The sequence below is a fragment of the Hypanus sabinus genome, chromosome 3 (assembly GCF_030144855.1).
Source record: "Hypanus sabinus isolate sHypSab1 chromosome 3, sHypSab1.hap1, whole genome shotgun sequence".
Lineage (NCBI taxonomy): Eukaryota > Metazoa > Chordata > Chondrichthyes > Myliobatiformes > Dasyatidae > Hypanus > Hypanus sabinus.
In genome coordinates, this window is record NC_082708.1 from 82,366,799 (window position 1) to 82,394,119 (window position 27,321).

Below are 27,321 nucleotides of genomic sequence, written 5' to 3' on the forward strand. Positions count from 1 at the left end.
GTTAAGTACTATGATGTCACTTGTGAACAGTGACATCCTACTAGTCAATCAAGATTTGTTCTCAGTAATGGTATTTCATCTCAATAAAGATGAGATGTTATTATAGAGAGATACTACACATGTGCAGAGAGATGACACACAGGTTCTTGGTTCTCTTCCGCAGAAACATAGATTAACAAGAATGTTCACCATGAGCAGAGTTCTGAAGATGAAAATGCAACAGGGAATGAATACCTGTGACAAGAAGTCTGCTGTGAAGCAATGTTGTCAGCAATGTTGGCCACCTCGCCATCCCTGTTCTGTGAGACGCTGCTGGTGGGCTGGTTCAGCCTGTTGATGTCTCCCTTCATGAGGGCACCATTGCTTCTTATTACGTCCTTTGCACCTGCTCGATTACCCCGGCCCATAGCCAATCACGCCAGTTTACTCAGTCAACTCACCATCTTCAGCAGTCTGAAGTCTGCCCTTCCAGGGCTGGAGCTCCTGATGGATCATCAAGTACATTCGGACAAACTGAAGGGAACAACTCTTCAGCAACTACCGTGTGCTGGAGCACTGTGTTACGTCTGTAACCCCCTCTGTGAGAATCGCAAGATCGCTATTGACTTGGGTCAGGAGACCCAGGAAATGAGAGAGAGAGACGTGCAGAATGTCTTGTTCCCCAGTGATATAAAGCTATGGGACACGGCCATTGTCTCTTGAAGACGAACTTGTGTATTGCAATACTATGCTACGTGGAAGCCCTCAGGCAAAGTGGGCTGGTTGAGGGAGGGATTGCATCACCCCCAACCTGACTGACATCTGAGACCCTGTGAGTCAGGATAAAAGAGGGTCTGTGGGAACAGCCTCTCAGACGCACCAGAAGAAACGCTAGTGATCCCGTAATAGCGGAAGCCATTGGGAGGAGGCCACGTGTGTTCGGTTCCATTTGCCCCGGAACCGGTGGCTTTTAACCACAGAAAAACTGCTTTTAACTAACAACAGGGAAACCAACTCCCCACGACTCGAAGGATTGGCATTATAAAAGAATTGGGCAAGTTTAACCCATCTCTCTCTCAAACCCAAAATGCTGCAGCTTGAACGAACTAACAGTGACTTTTATATTTCCATCGGACAATACATTAACCCCTAGACAACGATAGAACTATTTCTTATTGATTATTATTATACCCGCGCTTTTAGATTTAATATTGACGACGTATATTATCTGTATGTTTGCATTGATCTTATTTTGTGCCCCTTTATCAATAAATACTGTTAAAATAGTACCATCAGACTTCAACGGACCTCTCGATCTTTGCTGGTATGTGACCCAGTTACGGGGTTCGTAACAACTGTAATATAAAACTAGACCATCAACACCTTTACTGTGAGATGATTTGAATTGCTTGATTAATATACGCTATAGACACATTACTACTGTTAAGTATATATTAAGAAAAATAATATCTTTCATTGCGTAGAGAGAACTGACACTGGGACCTTGCCAAGCCTCACTTGCTGAGGGTTTACTGACAGGCTGACTATTCAAGTATCCCCTGTTAGCTGTCAGTGTCTATATGCTGAAAATACAACTCCTGATAAAGCACACTTTGACCTTTGGAAACCTGCAGTCAATATGAAGCTACCCTGGCAGATCTCTGCAAGAGCCCCTTTAAACAAACACATGTCAGCCCAGATGGCACAATGTACTGTGAACATCCAGCAGAAGTTGTAGGCTGGATGTATTAGCTTCAATGCCAGCAAGTGAGGAAGTGTAGAATACAAAACTTGTTCCATCAAAAAGACATGGACGATGTCATGAACCAAATCAGCTGTGACGAGGTGAAGTGAATCCTTGGCCAGCATGGTTTTATTAAAAACACTGTCCTCATCTAACCCGGTTCAAATCACTCCAGTGCACTATCTATGTACTGTATATCTGGGCAAGATCCTATTTCCTAGATTTACATGTCCAATGTATTTAAAGATTTAAGTTTATTTTTCACATGTAGTGAAGTGTGTTGCTTGCATTAACAAGGAACACACTGGAGGGTGTGCTGGGAATAGCCCCAAGTGTTGCCACACATTCCGATACCAACATAGCACGCCCACAATGTTCAGCAGAGCGACAACTAAAACACAATGAGCATCGAAACAACAGCAGCAAAGTGAGACCCGTTCCTCCTTCCCTCCAATCCACATACTCAGCCCTCTAACCCCAGGACAGGCTCCAGACTCTCCCTGACTCAGACATACTCAGGCTTGCAGACGTTGGGCTTCACTTCCCCAGTGACAGAGATTCAGACTCGGAGCTCCTGCCAAATAGCCTCGATGTCTGAACTTCTGATTCGACCCTTGAGCCTTGACCCTCGAGATCACGTGAGGCAGCATGCTAGCATGAGCTCCCCGAGTGTGTCTCAATAGTTACCTTTATTTTGCCATGTTATTGTTAAAACCGCATTCCTAAAATTTTTAAAACAAATCTCACTCACTAGTGGTGCATGGTAAGGTATAATCTTAGAAGTAAGAGGATATTTTATCATCAACTGAAGGGACAACCAGACCCTTGTATTCTATTAAGACGGCGGCCAACTCTGGAAAAGGGGGGAAGCTTTCCCTCGAGACAGTCATGACGGCCATTCGGGAAAGCAAGGTAGAATTATCAACACAAATCGACACTAAAATGATTAACATCCAGTCCTTGCTAGTTAAAATAGAATCTGCATTATCAACACTAGCTAACCAAGATAAGGAAATGGAGGGGCTTGTATCTGCCAATGAAGACAACATAATAGAAGTCACCATGCACGGCAAAAAGTTGGAGAAAGAGGTGCAATTGTTGAAAGACAAGGTGGACAACCTGGAAAACAGGAGTAGGTGGAACAATATTCGGATACTGATTCTCCCTGAGAAAGCTGAAGGTCGCGACGCAGCTGGATTTTTGGAACGAATCCTACCTGAAATTCTTGACATTCAAAACTTTCCTACCCCCATCACCTGCGAGATTCCCCAGCGGCTATGACAATTTATGGAGACCGAAACCTATAATCTCAAAGCTCCTCAATTTTAAGAACAAGGAGAAGAGGTTAAGAAAACCCTACAGGAAAGGGGCATTGATTAATCCCTGCACTACCCAGCTAAACTTCAGGAGTGGTTTGTTACTCCTGATGCAGTAATGGAGTTTTTGAAAGTTATCAACAATTAGGACTGATAGTCCTCTTGCTCTGTGCACGACAGACCGGTTACTGTGACGCTTAAGCACTCTATACATTGAGTAACTTTTACTTCAGTGATTTTTGGATGTATTGCTGTGACTGATATGAGGACACGAGTAAGTTTCACAATATGGATACTTTCCCACCTAGCTATTGTGGAAAGTTCTCTGACTCCAGAACCCGAACATTAGAAATAATTTGAAATAGCAGGCCAACAAAGCTTGCCAAACTCCTATTCACATAGTGTTTTGAAATGACTATTGAGTTTAGATTTGAAGGTCTCTCAAGTACTACTCTCAACTACACAACCAGGTAGTTTATTCCATGTGTCCACAACTTGCTGTGTAAAGAAATGCTTCCCAATGTTAGTCTGAAATCTCCTTTCGACCAGCCTCCACCTATGGCCCTGTGTCTTTTTTGATGGATTAATTCTGATGTAGCAGCTGGTATCCACTTTATAATTTTGAACCTTAATGATTTTGAACACTTCTATCATGTCTCTTCTCATTCTACATCTACTTAGGCTAAAAAGATTTAATTCTTGCAATTTTTCTTCATAGCTCATACCCTGCAGACCTGGAATGAATCTTTGGACTCTCTCCAGTGCCTTCACATCTTTCACAAAGTATGGAGACCAGAATTGTACACAGTATTCAAGGAGTGGCTTTGCAAGTGCATTATACAGCTTAAGGAGAACGTCTCTAGACTTGAACTCCACTGAGCGCATTATATAGCCCGACATTCTATTAGCCTTCCGAATCACTTCTGCGCATTGTCTAGATATTGATAGTAGTGAGTTTACCAGGACACCCAAATCCTTCTCATACAGTCACTTTCTAACTCAAGACCCTCCCATTGTATATTTGTATCTAATATTTCTAATTCCTATATGTAATATTTTACATTTACTTACATTAATTTTTACCTGCTATTTACCTGCCTACACCTGGATTTAACTGTATTGATTCTGCTGCCTGAATGTTACCTGCCTGGCCCTCTAATTTTGTGCCATCTGCAAACTTTACTAGTTTACTTATTATGTGATTATCCAGATCAATAATGTAAAATCAAAATCAGCAAAGGCCCCAAAATTAATCCCCGCTGAACCCCACTTTTACCATATTCCAGGTATGAAAATAAACCTCTCACCATAACTCAGTTTTCTGTCTTTGAGACAATTCTGCACCCATTCACGCACCTTACCCTGAATCCCTATCTCCTGTAATTTGATTTTTAACCTCTTGTGGGGCAACTTGTCAAAAGCCTTCTGAAAGTTCTAGTAAATGATATCAACCGCTTTATTGTTATAAATTTTAGTTGCCTCTTCATAGAACTCCAGCATATTAGTAAAACATGATTTCCCCTTTCTGAGCTCATGCTGGCTTTCTGCTAACATGCCAGTTCTTATCATCTGCTTTTCCATCTCATTCTTTATTAATGTTTCCATTACCTGATATACAATACAGGTTAAGCCCTACTGATCCATAGTTACCAGGGTCAGTGCTGTCACCCTTCTTATATAGCGGGACAATGTTAGCCCATTTCCAGTTCTTAAGGATTTCACCAGTCTGCAAAGACCTTTGAAAAATATATATTAAGGGTTTGTGTATATAATCACAGACCTCTTTAAATACCATTCGATATATGTTGTCTAGCCCAGGAGATTTATTCATATCCAGCCTTTTCAGCTGAAGAAGGACCTCACTTCCTAAGACCTCGAAGTCACTTAAAACAACCTTATTTTTCTCTACACTTACTGGCATATTGCTAACATCTGTGTCGATCAACTGGCTGAAGAGTTCACTGATATCTTTAAACTCTCGCTTTGACAGTCTGAGGTACTAACTTACTTCAAGCAAGCATCAATTATATCACCACCCAAGAAGAATGTGGTAACCTGCCTCATTGACTTTTGTCCAGTAGCACTGTGATAAAGTGCTCTGAGAGGTTGGTGATGAAACATATAAACTCCTGCCTGAGAAGCAACTTGGATCCACTCTTATTTGTCTACAAGAGCAACAGGGCAACATCAGGTGCCATTTCATTGGCTCTACACTCAGCTATGGAAAATCCGGACAGTGAAGAAGTAAACATCAGAATGCTCTTCATTGACTGCAGCTCTGCATTCAATACCATTATCCCCTCAAAACTAATCAAAAAAGCTCCACGTCCTAGGCTCAATACCTCTTCGTACAACTGGATCCTCAATTGGCAACAACATCTCCTCCACAATTGCCATCAGCACAGAAGCACCATGAGTCTGTGGGCTTAGCCCCCTGCTCTACTCACTTTATACTTATGATTGTGAGGCTCAGTAAAGCTCCAATGCAATGTTTAAGTTTGCCAATGACACCGCTGTTGCAGACTGTATCAAAGGCAGTGATGAATTAGTGTTTGGAAGGGAGATTGAAATCAAGCTGAATGGCTCCAAAACAACAACCTCTTACTCAATATTAGCAAAATCAAAGAGCTGACTATTAACTACAGGAGGAAGAGACCAGACGCCATGATCCAGCTCTCAACAGGGGTTCAGAGGTGGAGAGAGTCAGTAGTTTTACATTTCTCAGCATTATTATTTTAGAGCATCTTTCCTGGGTCCACAGTGTAAGTGCCATTACAAAGAAAGCACAGCAGTGCCTCTGCTTTCTTAGAAATTTGCCCAACTTCTGTAGACGCACAGTGGAGAGTATACATTTCTCTTCTATCCCCCTCATGAATGTCTCCTTGCCATGGATAGAAGAGAAATGAAGTTGTAGTTTGAGATAGTATCATCAGGGGAGAGACACAAGGATCAAAGGCTGTGTTGTCTGCCTGCTGCCTGGGTTTGGGACATCTCATCTGACCTGCAGAGGAATTTGGAATGGGAGAGGAAAGATCCAATTGTTATGGTCCATCTGGGTAGCAATGACAATATGAAGAACAAGGAACAAGGTCCTTATGAGGGAATTTGAGCAACTAGGGACTATATTAAAATCAGAGCCGAAAAGGTAATAATCACCGGATTATTACCTGAGCGACTTACAAATTGGCACAGCGATAATAAGATCATCATTTTAAAGGGAGGGTAAAGCATCTGTGGCTGACAAGGGAAATCAAAGCACAAAAGCAAAAGAGAGGACATACAATATATAGCAAAATTTGGTGGGAAGCTAAAGGGTTGGAAACCTTTTAAAAACCAACAGAAGGGACCCATAAAAGCAATAACGCAAAATATGAAATTAAGCCAACTAATCAAAAAAGATTTCAAAAGTATTTTTCATATATATAAGAAGTAACAGAGAGAAAAGAGTGTGCATCTGTCTGCTGGAAAATGATGTTGGAGAGGTCATAATAGGGAAAAAAGAAATGGCAGTGAAGTGAATAAGTATTTTGTGTCAACCTTCACTGTGGAAAACACCAGTAGCATGCCTGAAATCTGAGAGCGTCAAGGGGCAGAAGTGAGTGTAGTTGTGATTACTCAAGAGAAAGTGCTTGGGAAGCTGAAAGGTCTGAACTTGGATAAGTCGCCTGGTACAGAGGGCACTGCACACTAGGGTTCTGAAAGAGGTAGCTGAAGAAATTGTGGAGCCATTACTAGTGATCTTTCAAGGCTCACTAGATTTTGGAGTGGTTCTGACCAACTGGAAAATTGCAAATATCACTCCATTCTTTAAGAAGGAGGAAAAAAAACAAAGAATCAAGAAATCATAGGCTAGTAGGTCTGATTCCCATGTTTGGCAAAATGCTAGAGTCCATTATTAAGGATGAGGTTTTGGGATACTTGGAAGCACACAATAAAAGAGGACAGAGTCAACATTGTTTCTGTAATGAAAAATCTTGCCTGACAGATTTGTTGGTATACTTTGACAAAATAACAGGCGGGATAGACAAGGGAGCATCAGTGGATGGTGTGTACTTGGGTTTTCAGAAGGCCTTTGACAAGCTGCCACACATGAAGCCTACTAAACACAATAAAAGCTCATGCTAATAAAGGAAAAATGCTAGCATGGATGAATGACTGGCTGACTAGCACTTGGCAAAAAGTAGAACTAAAGGGGCTTTTTCTGGTTGGCTGCTGGTGACCAGTGGTGTTCCGCAAGAGTTGGTGCTGGGTCTGCTGCATTTTCACGCTATATGTAAATAATCTGGATAATGGAATCAATGGCTTTGTGGCCAAATTTGAGGATGACATGAAGATAGATGGAGGTGCAGGTAGAGTTGAGGAAGCAGAGTGTCTGTTAAAGGACTTGGTCCGATGAGGAGAAATGGCAAATAAGAGGCAGGTGGACTGTAGGGAAGTACATGGTCATGCACTTTGTTATTAGAAGGAATGAAGACATAGACAGAGAGAACAATCTAAATGTGGAGAAAATTCAGGAACAAGAGGTGCAAAGTGACACAGGATACCTTGTGCAGGATTCCCTAATGTTTAACTTACAGGTTGAGTCAGTAGTTAGGAATGCAAATGCAACATAAGCATTCATCTTGAGAGGACTGGAATATGAAAACAAGAATGTAATACCGAGGCTTTATAAGGCATTAGTCAGACTGCACCTGGATTATTGTGAGCAGTTTTGGGCCCATAACTTAAAAAGGATGTGTTGGCACTGAAGAGGGTACAGCGGAGGTTCCTGACAATAATCCCAGGAAAGAAAGGGTTAACATATAAGATGCGTTTGATGGTTTTGAGCCTATACCTGCTGGGATTTAGAAGAATGAGAGAAAACCTGCTGACTCTTGAAAGGCCAGGAGAGACTGGACATGCAGAGAATGTTTCAAATAGTGGGAAACATCTGAATGGAGAGGGCGACAAGCCAGAAGTCTTGTCGGTGCCAATGACGTAGGTAGAAAAAGGGAGTCCTGAAGAGAGAATTCAGGGAGTTGGGTAGGAAGCTGAAAGGCAGGATCTCTAGGGTAGTAACCTCAGGATTGCTGCCTGTGCCACGTGCTAGTGTGTGCAAGAATAGCATGATCAGGCGTATTAATGTGTGGCTGAGAGGCTGGTGCAGGGGGCAGAGCTTCATATTTCTGGATCATTGGGGCCTCTTCTGGGGGGGGGGGGTACGACCTGTACAAAAAGGTTGGGTTACACCTGAACCCAAAGGGGCTCAATATCCTAGTGGGCACATTTAATAGAGCTGCTAGGGAAAGTTTAAACTAATTTGGCAGGGGGGTGGGAACTGGAGTGATAGAGCTGAGGAAGGGGAAAACAGAAATGTATCAAAGGTAGTGTGTAACAGAGATGATAGGAAGAACAGGCAGGAGATGAGGCTTAATCAAAGCCAGTGGCATGAGTTACAGGGCAATAGAGGCATGGTGTAATTAAAACAGAAAGAAACAAATACTGGACCGAGAGTATTGTATTTCAACGCACATAGCTTAAGAAATAAAATGGATGATCTTGAAATGCAGCTACAGATTGGCAAATTTGACGTTGTGACCATCTCTGAAACTTGGCTAAAGGATGGCTGCCATTGGGAGATGAACATCCAAGGATATAAGGTGTATTGGAAAGATAGGTTAGTAGGAAGAGGCGGTGGTGTGGCTCTGTGTATAAGAAATAATATTAAATCATTGGAAAGAGATGACATAGGTTAGAAGTTGTAGATTCTCTATGGGTTAAGATAAGATATGGCAAGGGTAAAAGGACCTTAATGGCAGTTGTATACAGGCCTCCAAACAGTAGCTGGGATGTGGATTACAAATTACAGCAGGAGATAGAAAAGGCGTGTCAGAAAGGCAATGTCATGATAATCGTTGGTGATTTTAACATGGAAGTGGATTGGGAAAACCAGGTCAGTACTGGACCTCGAGAGAGAATTGGTAGAACGTCTAAGGGATGGCTCTTTAGAACAGCTTGTTGATGAGCCCACTAGAGGATCGGCTGTGCTGGATTGGGTGTTGTGCAATGATACGGAGGTGATAAGAAAGCTTCAGGTTAAGGAACCCTTAGGGAACAGTGATCACAATATGATCCAGTTCACATTGAAATTTAAGAGGGAAAAAATAAAATTCAATGTGTCGGTATTTCAGTGGAATAAAGGAAATTTCAATGGCATGAGAGGGGAACTGGCCGAAGTTGACTGGAAAGGGACATTTGCAGATAAGACAGCAGAGCAGCAATGGCTGGAGTTTCTGTGAAAAATGAGGGAAGTGCAAGTCAGATATATTCCAAATAAGAAAAAAATTTCAAAGGGAAGAAGGACACTACCGTGGCTGACAAGTGAAGTCAGAGCTGAAGTAAAAGCATAAGAGAAGGCATACAAGGAAGCCAGAGCTAGTGGGAAGATAGAGGATTGGGGAGCTTTTAAAAACTTGCAGAAGGAAACTAAGAAGGTCATTAGGAAGGAAAGAATGAATTATGAGAGCAAGCTGATGACTAATATCAAAGAAGATACTAAAAGTTATCAAGCATCTAAGGGGTAAAAGAGAGTCAAGGGTAGATATAGGACCAATACAAAATGACGCTGGAGATATTGTAATGAGAGACACAGAGGTGGAAGGGGAACTGAATGCATATTTTGCATCAGTCTTCACAGTGGACGACATCTGCAGTATACCAGACATTCAGGAGTGTCAGGGAAGTAAAGTTTGTTCAGTGAAAAATACAACTGAGAAGGTGCTCAGAAAGCTCAATGGTCTGAGGGTGGATAAATCTCCTGGCCTTGATGGAAGGCACCCTCGGGTTCTGAAAGAAATAGATGGAGAAATTTTTGAGGCATTAACAATGATCTTTCAAGAAGCGATAGATTCTGGCATTGTTCCAGATGACTGGAAAATTGCAAGTGTTACTCCGCTATTTAAGAAGGGTGGGAGGCAGCAGAAATGAAACTATAGACCTGTTAGCCTGACATCAGTGGTTGGGAAGTTGTCGGATTTAATTGTTAGGGATGAGATTACAGAGTACCTGGAGGCACATGACAAGATCAGCCAAAGCAAGCATGGTTTCCTGAAAGGAAAATCCTGTCTGACAAACCTACTACAATTCTTTGAGGAAATTACAAGCAGGGTAGACAGAGAAGATGCAGTATACATGGTATACTTGAATATTCAAGAGGCCTTTGACAAGGTGCCACACATGAGGCTGCTTAGCAAGATATGTGCCCATGGAATTGCAGGGAAGTTACTAGTGTGGGTGGAACATTGGCTGATCAGCAGAAAACAGAGAGTGGGAATAAAGGGATCCTATTCTGGCTGGCTGCCGGATACCAGTGGAGTTCCACAGGGGTCGGTGTTGGGACCGCTGCTTTTTATGATGTATGTCAATGATTTGGATTATGGGATTAATAGATTTATGGCTAAATTTGCCGATGATACAAAGATAGATGGAGGAGCGGGTAGTGTTGAGGAAACAAAGAGCCTGCAGAGAGACTTAGATAATTTAGGGGAATGGGCAAAGAAGTGGCAAATGAAATACAATGTTGGAAAGTGTATGGTCATGCACTTTGGTGGAAGAAATAAATGGGCAGATTATTATTTAGATGGGGAGAGAATTCAAAATACAGAGATGCAAAGAGACTTGGAAATCCTTGTGCAAGGTACCCTAAAGGTTACCCTCCAGGTTGAGTCGGTCATGAAGAAGGCGAATACAATGTTGGCATCCATTTCTAGAGGTACAGAACATAAGAGCAGGGATGTAATGCTGAGGCTCTATAGGGCACTCGTGAGTCCAGACTTGGAGTATTGTGTGCAATTTTAGAAAGGATATACTGACATTGGAGAAGATCCACGAGAATGATTTCAGGAATGAAAAGGTTACTCTATGAGGAACATCTAGTAACTCCTGGGCTGTATTCCATGGAGTTCAGCAGAATGAGGGGGGAATCTCATAGAAACATTCTGAAAGTTAAAAGGCCTGAAAAAATTAGATATGGCAGTTATTTCCCATGGAAGGGGAGTCTAAGACAAGACGGCACGACTTCAGGATTGAAGGACGTCCTTTTAGATCTGAGATGCGGAGAAATTACTTTAGTCAGAGGGTGGTAAATCTGTGGAATTTGTTGCCACGAGTGGCTGTGGAGGCCAAGTCATTGGGTGTATTTAAGGCAAAGATAGACAGGTTCTTGATTAGCCAAGGCATCAATGTGTATGGGATGAAAGCAGGGGAGTGGGGATGACTGGAAGAATTGCATCAGCCCACAATTGAATGGCAGAGCAGACTCGATGGTGTAAATGGCCTCCTTCTGCTCCTCTATCTTCTGGTCTTATGGACTTAAAATAAATTGGCCATGATTGAAAGGCAGAACAGATTCGATGAGTTGAATGGCCTAATATTGTTCCTATGTCTTATGGTCTGATAAGAAAAGAGTTAAGTACATAAGCTTTTTACATTAGCCCAAATGTATACTATTATCAGCAGTAAATGCTCTGAAGTGAGTATGCTTACAATATGCTACGCCTACAGTCTTTTCATATTAGATGTTTAATGTAAGGGTTAATTTCTGGAAGTGCGTGCTCATTGATATACTGTCAGGTTTCACATTTAACACAAATTGCTATAAACATTAAAAGTATGTACAAGACATATGAATAGTTAAAGAAGCTTTCTGTTCTAATTCTTGATTACAAATTAAGATACAATACATGTATCTAGTTATAGCATACAAAAGTGAAAATATACCTTTAAGAACTGTGTACCACGTGGTATGTCTGTGATATATTGTTACACCCAAAACATTTGCTGCCTCAAATGATCTGTCTGTCTTTACTTCAAGCAGAAACAAAAAGTAATGCAGAGTCAGAATAGTCTAAGTTCTGAGATTTGCCAGCTAAGAATGAAAGGCTATGACTCTTAATCTGTTAACTGTTGAAGCAGGCTAACTGCAAAGATTCTACGGTTCATTTATCATCTAAGCATGTATCTATATAAAACTCAGAGATTTATATTCTCCAGATGGCTGCGAAGCAAAGAAAAAACATGAAAGTTGTTCATTGGAAAACTTCAAACCCATCCCCCCCTCCACAACAAAAAAGACCAGCATCCTGATCATCAACCCCCCTCACTGCACACAAAGTGGAACAGGAACATTAACCCCCCCAAAAAAACCTCCTTTGCACAAAAAGGAACTAACGGAACATCAACCAACAAACACCCTCCCCTTGCACAACAAAATAGAAAAGGAACGGATGATAAAAACACAGAATATAAAAACCATCAGTCTGAAAAAATCCACAGTCCACAAATGCAATAGTCTGATCCATATATGCAGAACCACGATACATCCTACCATATTACTGACATTCATCAAAGAGAGGGAAACCACACAAGGCAGAAATGCCTACCGGCCACAGTGAGCCAGCAGTGATAGGCCATGCACAGATTCCTTCTCTGGCAGCGATCGAAAGGAAGGCAGTCAGCATGGAACTCTTACTCGCCTTCTGCATTTGCCTACAGAGAACCAACTGATATCCCGTGGCATTTCTGTGAGAGAAATCTCTCACAATTTATTGGACTGAGACCTCATTTTAGTCATTGGCTTAGATTATGGCCCATTAAAGTTTCAAAGAGTATGTTTATTAAACTCCAGGTGGTTCACACACAGAAAGGACACAATCAAGTCCTATAACCTATTGGTAAATATTTGTAATTTCACCATTCAGACACTATTTTACACTCTTTAACACAAGAAATGGCATTAAAGCACTGGCATAGAGCTTATTAGGTAAATATTTGAAAATATTTATTGAATTTTAACACAATGTGGAAATAAAAAATACAGGATGAATTTTAGCTGGCACAATAAATGTGTTAAGAATTGCAGTGTTTGACTAATGATAATAACACATGGTTAGTGCATTGCCTGCCATTGGCAGCTGTCAGAGCCAGGCATGGGTAGTATAAGTGACACTACCACTACTTAAAATGGATGTGTTACAGATTCATTGTTTGCTTTGGAGTGTTTTGCAGTTGGATGAAAGAGCATAAGCACCCGCACTTTTCAGTCATGTTGTAGATCTAGAAACAACTTGGGAATAAGACAGTGGCTATATTTCATTAGCGGTTTGAGGAGATTTTGAATGTCACCTGAAATACTTGAAAATTTCTGCTAATGTACCATGGAAAACATTCTGACAGGCTGCATCACTGTCTGGTAAGGGAAGGGTGCTACTATACGGGACCATAGTAAACTGCAGAGAGCTGTAAAATTAGTCTGTTCCATCATGGGCACTAGCCTCCGCTGGACTTCTTCAAGGAGGGGTGCCTCAAAAAGACTGCATCCATCATTAAGGGGCTCCACCATCCAGGACATGCGCTCTTCTCATTGTTACCAACAGGGAAGAGGTACAAAAGCATGAAGGTACACATTCAGCAATTCAGGAACAGCTTCTTCCCCTCTGCCATCTGATTCCTGAATGGACATTAAACCCATGAACACTACCTCACTAGGTTTTTAATTTTGCTTTTGCATTACTTACTTAACTATTTGATATACAGGTGCATACTTACTGTGATTAGCAGTTTTTTCTATATTATCATGCACTGTGCTGCTGCCACAAAGTTAACAAATTTCATGACATATGCCAGTGATACTGTGGTGAACTACATATACCTGTCTGGACATGCCCCCCTGCTGACTGCTCCTGTGGCTCCTCCCACTGACCGTGGCTCCTCCCACGGACCCCGGTATAAAGGCGATTGGGGACTCCGCCCCAGTCTCAGTCTCCAGGATGCAGTGTGGTGATCAATTGCTGCTTGTTCTTTCTTCCAGCCAAGAAAAGCCGATATCTCGCCTCACGTCTCAGAGAGTTATTGATGGTGCATCAGATATTAAACCTGATTCTGATTCTGAGTTGAAGCATTTTCATGGCCTTCTTTATCAAGGAAAAGATTATGTGCTGGAATACAACCAACCAAATTGATTGTTCACAGGGAAGGTAGTCCCAGTGTCAATGAAAGTGAAGACACCCGGAGCTTATCTGCTTCAAATTCACCACAAACTACATCAGAGTCATCAGCAAGATCAATCAGGGAATGTTGCACAGATGCATTAAACCTCTTATTGATCTACTGTCATAGATGAAACCTCGATCTAAGTGGTTTATCCACTTATCCACTGCCAATGGTACACACACAGGTACTGTGAAACAGCTGCAAAGGATTTCAGTCTCTCTCCTCATCAGCTCAAACCTTATACCTGCCCATGTTTTGCAGAGCAGCTCCTGTTCATTAAAATAAAACAATAAATAGAACAAAATAATACAATGAATAGTTCTTAGTTGGAGCAACTATGCTTGGAATTGATGTGGTTTGCTGGACTTGGACATATTGTGGCACAAATATAGACTTCTTTGGGCTGATACATTTCTTCCCCACTGACTAAGAAATCAGAACAGCTTCCTGGCCTCATTAAACAAAAAACACTCAAGGCAAATACAGTGGAAAATGTTAATTTGTGGATTGAGGAGTTAATTATATTGATTCTCATGTGACTTGCTATATTAACAGAAGTTGGCATCTTACTAAATGACTTGTATTCATTGGGGAATCTTCCTTGTCTGAATTTGAATAACAATCATAAGTTACTGTATTTTTAGCCCTTATTCTGATCATCAATATATTTTAAATATGTAAGGAAATCTTACATTCATTTAGAACTTCTTACATTTTTAAGATAGCATAAAATATTTTGCATCCAAAGAAATATTTCTGAAGTGTAGTTATGGCGGTAAGTGGAGGATGTGCCATTTTTCACTGCAACATCATGAGTAATGAGTGAAATGACCAGATATCTTCTTCTCTGAAACGGCTTGAGGGATTAGTATTTGACAAAAGACAAGAGACAACTGCCCAGACATTCTTTGAATAGTACATGGGAACTTTTACACCACTTGAAGGAAACTGGACCTTAGTTCAATGTCTCGTCTGAAAGACAGTTAACGTAATGAAACATTATCTCTATATGGAAGTGGAGTATCAGCCAAATGTACACAATCTAGAGTGGAAAGCCACAGCTTTCTGATTTTTGTCACAGGAAATCTAACAGCTGAACCAAGCCTGGCGCCTAAATTGGGATCTTCTCAATGTTAACTTGGCAATCCGCGATTATACTTTCCTTTTAGAAATTTTGTTCATCAGAACAACATGCTGAGAGTGACATCTGTGCATTCTGGAAGTCCTAACTCATTACTGTGGCAGGCACAATGCAACTTTACATTGTGTGCTTCAGGACTCAACACATTGAGACATACCCTTCAAACTAAGCCTTGGTATGCAGCTGGGACTGGAAGTGAAGAAGTGTCCAATTTTTCAAGCAACATCTTATGCTGAGCGACTTTCAGCTACTTTATTAATGACCCTCTGACCATCATGTAGTCAGAAATGAGCAGCTTGCCAATGAGAACAGTATAGACTTTCATTCAGAACTCTCAGCTAATGAAACAGACTTTGCTTGTTTACTATAGAAGCTGGAAAACTTTAAATCTGATTATTAGCAAATATTATCTGTGTCACACAAGCAGCTAATACAATTTCACATGAGTTTCTCTGTCAATATCATTAAGCAGACACTAAATGGACCAGCAGTGCCTCCTAGTGAACATCAAGAGGATTGGTATTTTACAGCAAGGAATGTGCTCCTAAATATTTCTCCACCATTGGGGAAAGACTGTTAGAGAACTCCACAAACCAGGGTGTTAACAAAATGCTCTCCACTTCTCAGGATGGATATAACACCTGATACACAGTCAAGAGCTCGGTAGAAAATTGTACAAAACATGGAGAAGAGATATGATTCAGATATGCGACTAGAGCTTTTTACATTAATACAACGTGACCGATTCTCCCTTGTCTCTACCCATGAAGATATGAGAGGGGCACAAATTCAACTGGGCTTCAATGAAAGTCATGGCACAAGCTGTTATGTTTGTGCAGAACTACATATACATTAATTAAATAAAAGCATGTATGCAGAAGATGGCTTTTATAGGTGTATTCACATTGTAGCAAGGGAGAGGCAACAATGCACATGTGTAGGCAATAGCGTATGTGCAGACAGCAGATAAATATGTAGTGCTAAGAGGGGTCATTGCTCTAAAAGAAATAGATTCATACTTCACACTTCTTCCCACTTTAGATTAATGCACCATAACACTGTATATGCACAAAACATTTAATTTTATTCCATAAAACCATATTCCAAATAAACATTCTTTTACAATATTAGTCCATTGCTAACTTCACAGTTCTAAAGATTCAGTCTTTTGTGTAGCTCTGTGTTTCATACAGGATAGCATCTCTGGGCTTTAGAAGTGGCATCATGTTTGGCAGGTGTCTTGTCAATGATAAAGTTCTCGTCATGCCTCTGGACCTGTGGAGTGACATTGGGTTTGGTAGGTGTCTTGTCTAAGACAATGTTCTCAGTTTCTAGTGTCACGTTGCTGCCAATAACATGATCATCACTGAGAGGCAAGTCTTGTATCTGTAATGTGTCCATCTAGTTGGATGCAATCGACACAGATGTGTTCTTTGGTTGAGCTTGCCAACATCTCAACTTTGGTTGCGCATCTGGTCCACAAAATGTCTCTGTGTCAGATCTCCAACATCCACTGTGTACTCCAGTGTTCCAGTTCCTGTAGCTATCCTACCGGGTGTCCCCTTGTCTTCTTGGTAATCACACGCTAGGACTTCCTATCCAATCGCAAAGCTCCTTGCTGCGTCACTTGGCAACCGGCTGAACTGTTTATTGCGCACTTTGAATAAGCATCCACAGCAATCAGAAACATGGAGTCCATGAATGGCCCAGCAAAGTCAATATGTATTCTTTGCCATGGTGAAAACAGCCACTGCCACAGGTGTAAGGGTGCCTGTGGGGATGCATTTTGAACTTTGTGACATCCTGAACAGCTTTTGTCCAAGTCTTCAATCTGTTTATCCATTCCTGGCCAGCGCACAAAGCTCCAGGCGAGGCTCTTCATCTTGACTGTACCCAGGTGTCCTTCATGCAGATTTTCTAACACTCTGGTGCGCAGTTTAGAGGGAACCACAGCACAAGACCCACACATCAGCATTCTTTGACATCCCAACAGTTGGTCTTGTCTCGCTGAGATATCTGAAAACATAGGGTTACAGTGAGCTGGCCATCCTTGTATGGTGATTTCCTAGAATTTAGATAATGTTGGGTCTTCCTTTGTTTCCCTTTGTATTTTGGAATTTGTTACCGGCAACTGGTCCACTAATGTGGGGTAGAACACCTCTGCTGGGTCTCAGTATGAAGACTTGTCTTCTTCAGTTGCCAATGGTGGAGGACGTAACAAACTGTCAGGGTTGCTATGTTGTTTGGTACCCTTGAACACTATGTCATATGAGTGCTAGGAAAAGTGACCAACGTTGGAACCAACTAGCAGTCATCACTGGCATTCCCTTCCTGGGATTGACAAAGGACACAAGGGACTGGTGATCTGTCACTTGAGTAATTTTTTTTCCTGTAGAGGTGGTGGTGAAACTTCTATATTTTCCATACTAGACTAAAGGCCTTTCGGTTGATCTGTGCATAGTTGTGTTCTGCACTCATCTGTGACCTTGAAGCAAAGGCAATCGGGCATTCAGATCCAGCTTTCATAGTGTGTGACAAAACGGCTCCAATGCCACAAGGGAACACATCGGACGGTAGTCTGATGGGCAGGGATGAGTCATAATAGGTGAGCAGTTCATTGGATGTTATTAGCCTCTTTGTTACCTTGAATGCTTTCTCACATCTTCCTGACCATTCCCACTTTGCTCCTGTTTGTAACAGTGCATTCAATGGATGTAGACTATAGCAATGTTTGGGAGAAACCGGTGGCAGTTGTTTACAAGGCCCAAGTATGACCTAAGCTGTGAGTGTTTTTCTGGTTTAGATGCTATAGCACTGCTTCAGTCTTCTCTTGTGACTTATTGAAGTAATGCTTGTCAATGACATGTCCACAATATGAGATTTCATTCTTGAAAAACTCACATTTCCCCCTCTTTGTGTGCAGACCATACTCACTCAGCCTGGTGAACACTTTACAAAGGTTATAGAAATGCTCTTCTTGCCAGTGACAATGATGTCATCAAGGTAAAATTGTGTTCCTGGGAAATCTTGAAGTGCTTGGTCCATTGCTCTTTGCCAAGTTGCTGGAGCAGATGTGACACCAAAGATGAGATGATTATATCGGAACAGTCCATTGTGAGTGTTGATTGTGTGGAACTTTCTGCTTGTCTCCTCAGTCTCCATCTGCAGATAGGTTTGTGACAAGTCAATCTTTGAAAATTTCTCCCCTCCTGCCAAAGATGCAAAAATGTCTTCTATTCAAGGCAGGGGATACTGCACAGTCAGCAGCACCTGGTTGACACTCACCTTGAAATCCCCACATATGCAAACAGCTCCAGCCTTACCCTTCTTGATCACTGGGACAGTTACCATGGCACAATTGCTCTACTTACCCTTGGAGAGAATTCCAGATGCCTCCAGCTCTGAAGTCCAGCATCCACTTTAGGGTGCACTTTATGGCATCTTGGTGTTGCTGCTTCATCCAATTCAATTCTGGCCTTCATGACTTTGAGTTTACCGTTCCCCTTATCAAACACTTTCTCATTAGCATTAAGCAGCTGTGACAGCTTCTGGTTTGTGCTACCATTGGGGCATGCCACATACTATACAAGCCTACCCTTAATAAATCAGAAAGTCCATTCTAAAATCACAGTACTGGGAAAGTTTGTGCAGTTCTGCTCTGTATTCAGAAAGGCTTTCATCTTCTGGCCGGTTCTTTTTGTAAAACCTGACATTGCCAGTGGTTTAGGGCTCAAGGGATTTTGTAAAATTGTGACTATTTCATCGAATGTCTTGTTTGTTGGCTTTTCAGGTGTTTCCAGGTTGCATAACAGACTGTATGTCCCTGCACCCATTAAGCTCAGAAGTGTAGCAGCTTTCTTCTGCTCTTCCACGTTGTTCACATTACAATACAGTTCAACCCTCTCGATATATGACTCCCAACCTTCAACAGTGCTATAAAGTTAGTCAGCTATCCCAATTGAAGCTGTTGCCATGTTATTTTCACTTTAAATTCAACACATCTTTCACTGTTACTCACACGGTTCCTGGCATCTGTGATGGCCTTCTCATGCTGTATAACTCTCATTGGTTTGTCTCATAATTGTTGATGCAGATTGTGATATTCTCTGACATTCAGGTTCATACTCTTCACCAATTTGTTGTGATGTGCACAACTGCATATATATTAATTAAATAAAAGCATGCACCCGGAGATGGCTTTATCTGGTGTACATTGCAACGAGAGAGCGAGAACAATCCACATGCGTAGACGACAGATCAATACGTAATGCTAAGGGGGGAGGTCATTGTATTAAAAGAAATAGATCCATACATTACGCAAGCAAACACATGGCATAAAAGATAGTTCCTAGGAGAATGGCTTTCCATGAACAATTCCTTAAACCAGCAAATAACCCTCGATGCTCTTTATGAGCCGATGTAGGCAGAATTCCAGACCACAACACATGGAGTTTGCCACATAGCCAGTCAGCGCCAAGATTTACTCCCTACATCACAAAAGAGTTTCCGAAATGATGTCCAATCAGCTGATCATTTGCCAAGCATTTGCAGGACATACCACAATCAACAGTGCACTGATGATGTCTCCTCAGATGGTGATGGAACGTTTACAAGTAAATTACCAAAATCGGAGAACAATTAAACCCAAGCATTAAAACAACATTTAACCAAACATGACATCAAGGAGTCCTGCTAAAGTTGCAATAATTAAACAAAGCATGTCCATTAACTGGAGTTCTATCCAGTGCAAAAAACATATGATCTTGTTTGTTGGAGATCATTCATTGCACCCTAGGACTTTGCTGTAGGAGTTTCTTGTAGCACTATCCATATCCAGTTGCTTTGATTTAATAATACGTTTAATCAATACCATATTCACTTCACTATCTGCATACTGTGACGATATTATAAGCTATCTACAGGATGGACTGTATAGTGGTGTTGCAAGGGTAACTCAGCACTAAACCCTTTGCTATCTTCATTCAAACATGGACTAGAGAACTGAATTCCTGAGATAAGGTGAAGTGAGGTCATCTAGGACTGACTGCCCTTGATATCAAGGGAGAATTTGACTGAGTGCAGTAAAGGTTCCCTACCTGCTTGCAACAAGACCTAGACAATATTTGTATATAGCTGATAAGTGAGAAATAATATTCCTCCTGCCAAATGAGTATCAAGCCATGAAAATCTCAGGCAAGAAAGAGTTTAACGATTTATCATTGATACTCAATGCCTTTCTGCTCTTCCAAAAGTCTGTGGATGTTGGGTCAACTGAAATGCTTAAGACAGCATTCCACAGATTTATATTGAACAAGAAAATCAAGATATATTGAACGATGACAGATAAATGAACTCAAGACCCAGGTCAACCACACTCTAATGATGGGCAGACACGAAGAAGTTCATAGCTTTCTCCTATTTCTGCACACACTTAAAGTGTGAGGTTTATTTTAAGCACAACTTCAGATATACAGTATTAATAGATAAACCATGCCATAGATGCTGCTTTCCTCCATTTTAATGACATTACAATAGTATTGTGAGCTACTCTACTGGAAGATTGATATTCACTTGTGAGGTTCTAAGAAAAGAATTGTTGGGCCACTGCTCTTAAATTGGCAGGATTGAATGAATTACAGCCTATTGATCCATTTCACATTCTGTGAACTGCCAGTGTTTAACACTGTGGGTGTAATCTCTCTAGACAGCTCTTAATAGGAAATATTATAGACAAGCAACACTCTCCAACTATTGGGAACAGCTTTTGGATGAACAAATGTTGCAGGTGATGGGAGAGGAGCAGGCTGATGAAGTACAGTCCACAAAAGGGGACTAGGAATATTTTCAATAGACCCAATATGTTTCACAGGAGAACACCAGACAGGTTTCTATCAGAACTGGTGCTGTCTACAGATACATGCAATGTCAGCAAATGCCTATACCTGCTCAGCCTGTTGCTGTGATATGATAGAAAAATAGAAGTCCTTTTCTGCTGAGTATGAACTTTGGTCATATGTTTAATACAGTAAAGAAGGAACAGAGCAGTTTGCCAGAGGTAACTGGCCCAAAGCAATCCTGAGAGGAGGAAGCAAAAGTACATTGGTAAATTGGGTTGTCATTGTCATATGTACTGAAGGTACGCGATTCATACAGATAATTTTGTCATATTAGTGCTTGAACTAGTACATAGGAAAGCAATGCAGAATAAAGTGAGTCACAGAGCAAGTGTGCTGTGGCAGAGAATAAGGTGCAAGTCATAATAAAGTATACTGTGAGATCATGGTCTACTTTATTGTACTAGAGGACTGTTGAACAGTCATACTAAAACAGCAGAATAGAAACTTTGAGCTTGATGCTACATACCTTCCTGCTTTAGTATCTGCTGCCCAATGGGAGTGTGGGTGAGAAGAGAGAATGACTGGGGTGAGTAGAGTATTTGACTATATTGGCTGCTTTACTGAGAATTTTAAACAGAGGAGGAGAGGCTGATTTCCAAGTTGTGCAGAGCTGTGTCCACAGCTCTCTGTAGCCCCTTGCAGTTTCATGCAGAGCAGTTGCCACATCAAGCCATGACTCACCTGGATAGGATAACTTTGATTTTGACCTTCGCCAACATGGTCAAGGTTTAAGTATGAGGTTCCAGTCAAGGTGGCACCTGCATAAAATGCTCCTTCAGTCGACATCTTCTGGATAGATCATGAAACCATATATTTCACTTCTTTTATGTTTTTTTACGTTTGTTTTTTGTTGTGAATGTGATCCTGGAACAGTTGGAGGCTCTGATTTGCTGTTTGGATGTTACAGCACTCTACAGTCTCTGAGAGGATTCCGGGAGGTAGAGACAGTGTGAATAAACCTCATGGGTAGGCTGCATGGGGGGGCAAGCCGATGTTTGACTCTATTTTGCCGATTAAAGCTTCCATTGTGTGCTGATTAAAGTGACAAGGCAGATTGAAACATTGAGGCGAATGCAGTAGTTTGGAGATTGTTTGGGTGTTCCAGTGCTCTGCAGTCTCCAAAAGGCAGCGGGCTCGAGCTTTTCAGCAGGGCAGGCTGTGGGACAGTGTTTGACTCCACTTCACTGAGTAAAGCAACGACGGAGTTCAAAGCATCGAGTTAAGTGCAGTGTGAGTGCCAGCTGCCAGTCTTTTGATTGCTCTGCTACGGAGAGGGGAGAGCCTGCCGCTGTGCCCGGAGAGCATTGCCCAAGTTTTCTGTGCTTTGGATGTGGACTGAGACTATAGACTTTTTCTTCAGTCTTACAGCTGTGTTTTTCATCCAGTCTTGCTTGTTTTGTTTTTTGTTTGTGCAGAGAGGGAAATTTGTGGCTCGATATGCCTGTTCTGTTCTTGTTTATTTTTTGTGTGGGAGAAGGGATTTGGGGGCTGATGTGCCTGTTCCAGTTTTGTTCAATTTTTTGTGGGGGGGGGGGTGTTGGTACTTGGGGGTTGATGATCGTTCTGCCTTTTCTTTTCTTTCTCGGTTTCATGGCTACCTAGAGAAAAAGAATTTCAGAGTTGTATACTTTGATAATAAATGAATGAACCTTAATGAATATTAACAAAGTTGTATTTGAGTTCAAAACAGATCACTGATCTCTGAGGGATCAAAGGAATCTGCTCAGTATTGGCAGTTTAAATAGCCTGGTTTTAGGGGAATTGTGGTTTGTATAACCTGGCTGTTTTGTGGTTAACTATGGAATTGACAGTTTTCATCCCAGTGAGTTTGAAAATCATACTGGAAGCAAATTTTAAGGTGTACACTGAATATAGGAAATTTTACACCAGAGGAAAAAAATGCTTTGGCAAAGAAAAATACCACTAAAATGTCAGCTGTTGCTTTTCCCTTCTGGAGTCTGCAAAACCCAGAAACAAACACAATATTACTCCACTCTGGCTATTTCATTGCAGTTGTATGAAGGAACTCCAGTATGCATTATTCACATAATTATGGCTAACAGTAACTAGTTCTCCCTTGACACAATCTTTGAACAGACTAAATTTGTATTAATGTTAACATGGTGGTTATGCTATTGGGCTAATTGGGCAAGTTCTGTATCATTGATCCAAGGATATGTATTTGAATCCTGACATTCAGGCAACTAAATAAATCAGGATTTGAGAATTATTGTTAATAATGGTAAAAATGAAAATCCAAATTGTTGTTGAAAGCCCAACTAGTTCACAAGAGTCTGCAAATACTGGAATCTGGAGCAATAATCTGCTGGAAGAATTCAATGGATTGAGCAGCATCTGTGGAAGGAATAGAAGTGTTGATGTTTAGTGGTTAAACCCTGCAATAGGACACCAAACGTCAAATGTTGAAAGTTACTTTCCTTTCACAGATTTTGCTCAGCCCACTGAGTTCCTATTGCAGATTTTTGCTCTAGATCATTAATATACTTCACAAAAAGAAATCTGTAATCTTTACCCAGTCTGCCAATTGGTTGATTCTTAATTACCTTCTCAACCTTGGGGTAATCAGGTATGGATAATTCAGCTACATTTACCTTCAGTGATTGCATTCTTAAAAACCCTCAATATGTCCATAGTTGCTCACTGCGTAAATTGTTGCATGAGTTGGGACTGCAGCTGATATGGTACAAAATAGTTAAGAATATAAATGAGCTTGGGTAGATGGTGATAATTTTGAAATTAATAGTTGGGAAGAATACAAAATAGGTTGCTGGTTTGTTATTGTCTAATTTACATTATGCATAAATCAAGATAATCCCTTGATTTTATATCCTTTGGTTACACATTATTATGTTCATGTTTGCATGTGTGGTTATGAGATTATTTAGGAAGTTTTTGGGTATGAATGAGGATATTGATTACTAAAGATCTGTTCCTGCCTAAGAAACAGAAATAATGATTAAAGATACTTAGATATTTTAAAATACTTAGAGATGTGGATGATTACATTTTGCAGAATAAACTACTTTTCCACTGAGTGCATTAATCATTCAGTCCTTCATTGTCATTCGTGCAGGTTGTAACCATGCCAGGTACATCTTCCTCATTTACTGCTGTGATTGTTGCTATAGCAGCCATTCGTTCATGCTTAACTCCTTTATTTACTTGTCAATTATAGTTTGAAGTTCTCTGAACATTCACAAGCACTGGACTTATAATACATGCAACACCATACCAAAATGTCATGCAAGTGCTCAATAATATGTTTATTTTTATAGTGTACAATATACTGCTATTTAAGATCTACGAAGGGAGATATTTAAAACAAAATCACCGAATGCCAGGTTAGTTTAAAGATTGTTTCATAATCCAGCATTGCAGTCTCTATGATTTGCATAAATCTCCATATTCAGAAACAGACGAGATTTAACAGATTTTGTTACAAGCTAATGTTTGACGTGATAGTTGTTTTGTGTGCTTTTATCAAATACTGACTCTGTTTCTTCAGAATAAAGGTGAGAATATAGCGAAGAATTAATAGGGTTAGACGGTAAACTGAATTGCATTCATGTAGCTTTTCTGCAATTCAGGGAGTGATGCTAAAGTGGCAGATTCCTCAAAGCATCTGAGTTAAAGGAAGCCAAGTAACCTGATGTTGATAGTATTTATGGACACCAGTGTACATCCTTTCCTCTCAGAGTAAAGTACACAAGAAGCTTCAGTTGAGACAAGCACACTGACTTTGTCCAAGTCTCATACATTGGTTCAAGGAAGAGGGAAGGAAGAAGGACAAGGTCTTACTAAAATAAAATGCCACCTGGTAAAGTTGTAACATGGAACTGTAGGAATACTGATCATCAGAGGCAACGTGCAGTTGACGGAATGAAGATAGTGCACAGTCAAAGGTTCAGATCAAAGCTCTGCAGTCTGGCAACATTCAGTCATGGAGGTGAGTGCGAGGTATAGAGAAACAGCTAATGGAAAGTGAAAGCTCCAATGACATCCCCATACCCAACAATGGCAGGACACAGCCAGTGAGTGCCAATGACAAGCTTGGTGCATTTGTAGCCATCTCCAGACATCTCTTGATCTCCCTATAGAAGCCAGTCCTCACCCAATTATGTTCAACATAATATAAAGAAATGGCTAAGTACTGCTAAGGAACAAAACCAACATCCACTGCAGTGTGAAGTGTAGCCACGTCTCCAGCCAATTTAGTCCAGTACAATTATAATGATAACACAGCCTACCATGTTCGAAATTGTCCAGGAATGTCCTGACAGCAACAAGAAGTGGAACCAGTGCAATTAAACTAATTCTGTCCTATATGTCGATGTTCAATTACCAGCAAGCCAGTGAAAGGTGTTTTAGGCAATTCCTTACCAGCATCCTGTTCACTAATTCTCAATTTGTGTCTGGCCAATATCACAAAGCTCCAGATCTCATTGTAGCCTTGGTTTAAACATGGAACAAAGGAACAAATTCTAGAAATGAGGAAGAACAACCCTTAATACTTAGAGGGCAGTGAAGAGAGGAGCCTTGGTAAAGCTGAAGTCATTAGGCATCAAAGGGAAAGAGATTCCAAAGCTTGAAGTTATAATGTAATAAAGAGGGATGGTTGTAGTCATGGACATCAATCAACCCAGTAGCCAGGCATCACTATAGGAGTTTTTGAGGGTGTTCCTGAAACCCAGCTATTTTTAGCTGCTTCATTGATATCCTGCTTTTGATTATAAGGTCACAAGTGGGGATGTTTCCTGATGATTAATGAAAATCATAACTCCTCAGTAAGTGAAATAGTTTGGGTCTGCTGGTAACAAGACTAGCAACATTCGAACACAGATTGTTAATTGGCAAGTAACGTAAAATGAATTTGAGTGCCAGCCAGACATACATTAACAACTAGTCACTGGTGTTCAATGTCTTTACGTATCAATTCTTCCACCATAAATATCTGGGAGTCACTATTTCATTGGTCCAGTCATATAAATACTAGGACCTCAAGAGTAGATCAGTGGCAACAATTGGTGATTCATCTCCTAACTCCTCAAAGTCTTTCTAAATTTTAAAAGACACAAATCAGAAGTGTAAAAGAATGCTTTCAGTCTGACTGGACGAGTACAGGCCCAATTACATTCACGGAGCTTAAAATTACCCAAGACAGAGCAGTCAACTTGATTGGCACCCAATCTACTATGCCATCCTAAATATTACCTCCTCACCCCTTTCCCCTCCACTACTACTGGTTTAATGACTGCAAGATACACTATTGTTACTCCCCTATGATGCTTTAACAAAGCTTCCTATACCAGCAGTCTTGGCCAACTAGAGAGATGACTAGAAGGAGTTTGAGAATGTAACTATGTGCATCTTTGCTCCGAGTTGAATACCATCCAGGATGTGATATGTATTATCACACCTTCATTGTCTCATAGCCAAAGTCATAGTTGAGTTTATTGACTAAGCCTGAATCCTGGAATTCCCTCTTTAACAATCCACTGGTCTTCAGCACTGGTCTTCTGCACAAGGTCTTCAGCAGTTCAGAAGGCACTTTTTCGAAGACAATCAAGGATGTACCATAACTGTTGACCCGTGTTAGTGTTAATTACATCCAACAAATGAATTTAAATGATAAAGTTATGTCCATGATGATGTAGATCCAGTAAAAGGATGATCTTCAGAGACCTCATCTCCCATTCAACCCACCAAAACGTGTGATTTCAGACTGTCAACGTCCATCTGAACGAGCAGCCCTGGGTCAATTAGTTTTGAAGAAGGTGTAATTCTGTACCATTATCTTACTCAAGTCAAGTCACTTTTATTGTCATTTCGATCATAACTGCTGGTACAGTAAATAGTAAAAATGAGACAATGTTTTTCAGGACCATGGTGTTACATGACACAGTACAAAAACTAGACTGAACTACGTAAAAAAAAACTACTACACTAGACTACAGACCTACCCAGAACTGCATAAAGTGCACAATATGGTGCAGGCATTACAATAAATAATAAACAGGACAATAGGGCAGTAAGGTGTCAGTTCAGGCTTTGGGTATTGAGGAGTCTGATAGCTTGGGGGAAGAAACTGTTACATAGTCTGGTCGCGAGAGCCCAAATGCTTTGGTGCCTTTTCACAGACAGCAGGAGGGAGAAGAGTTTGTATGAGGGGTGCGTGGGGTCCTTTATAATGTTGTT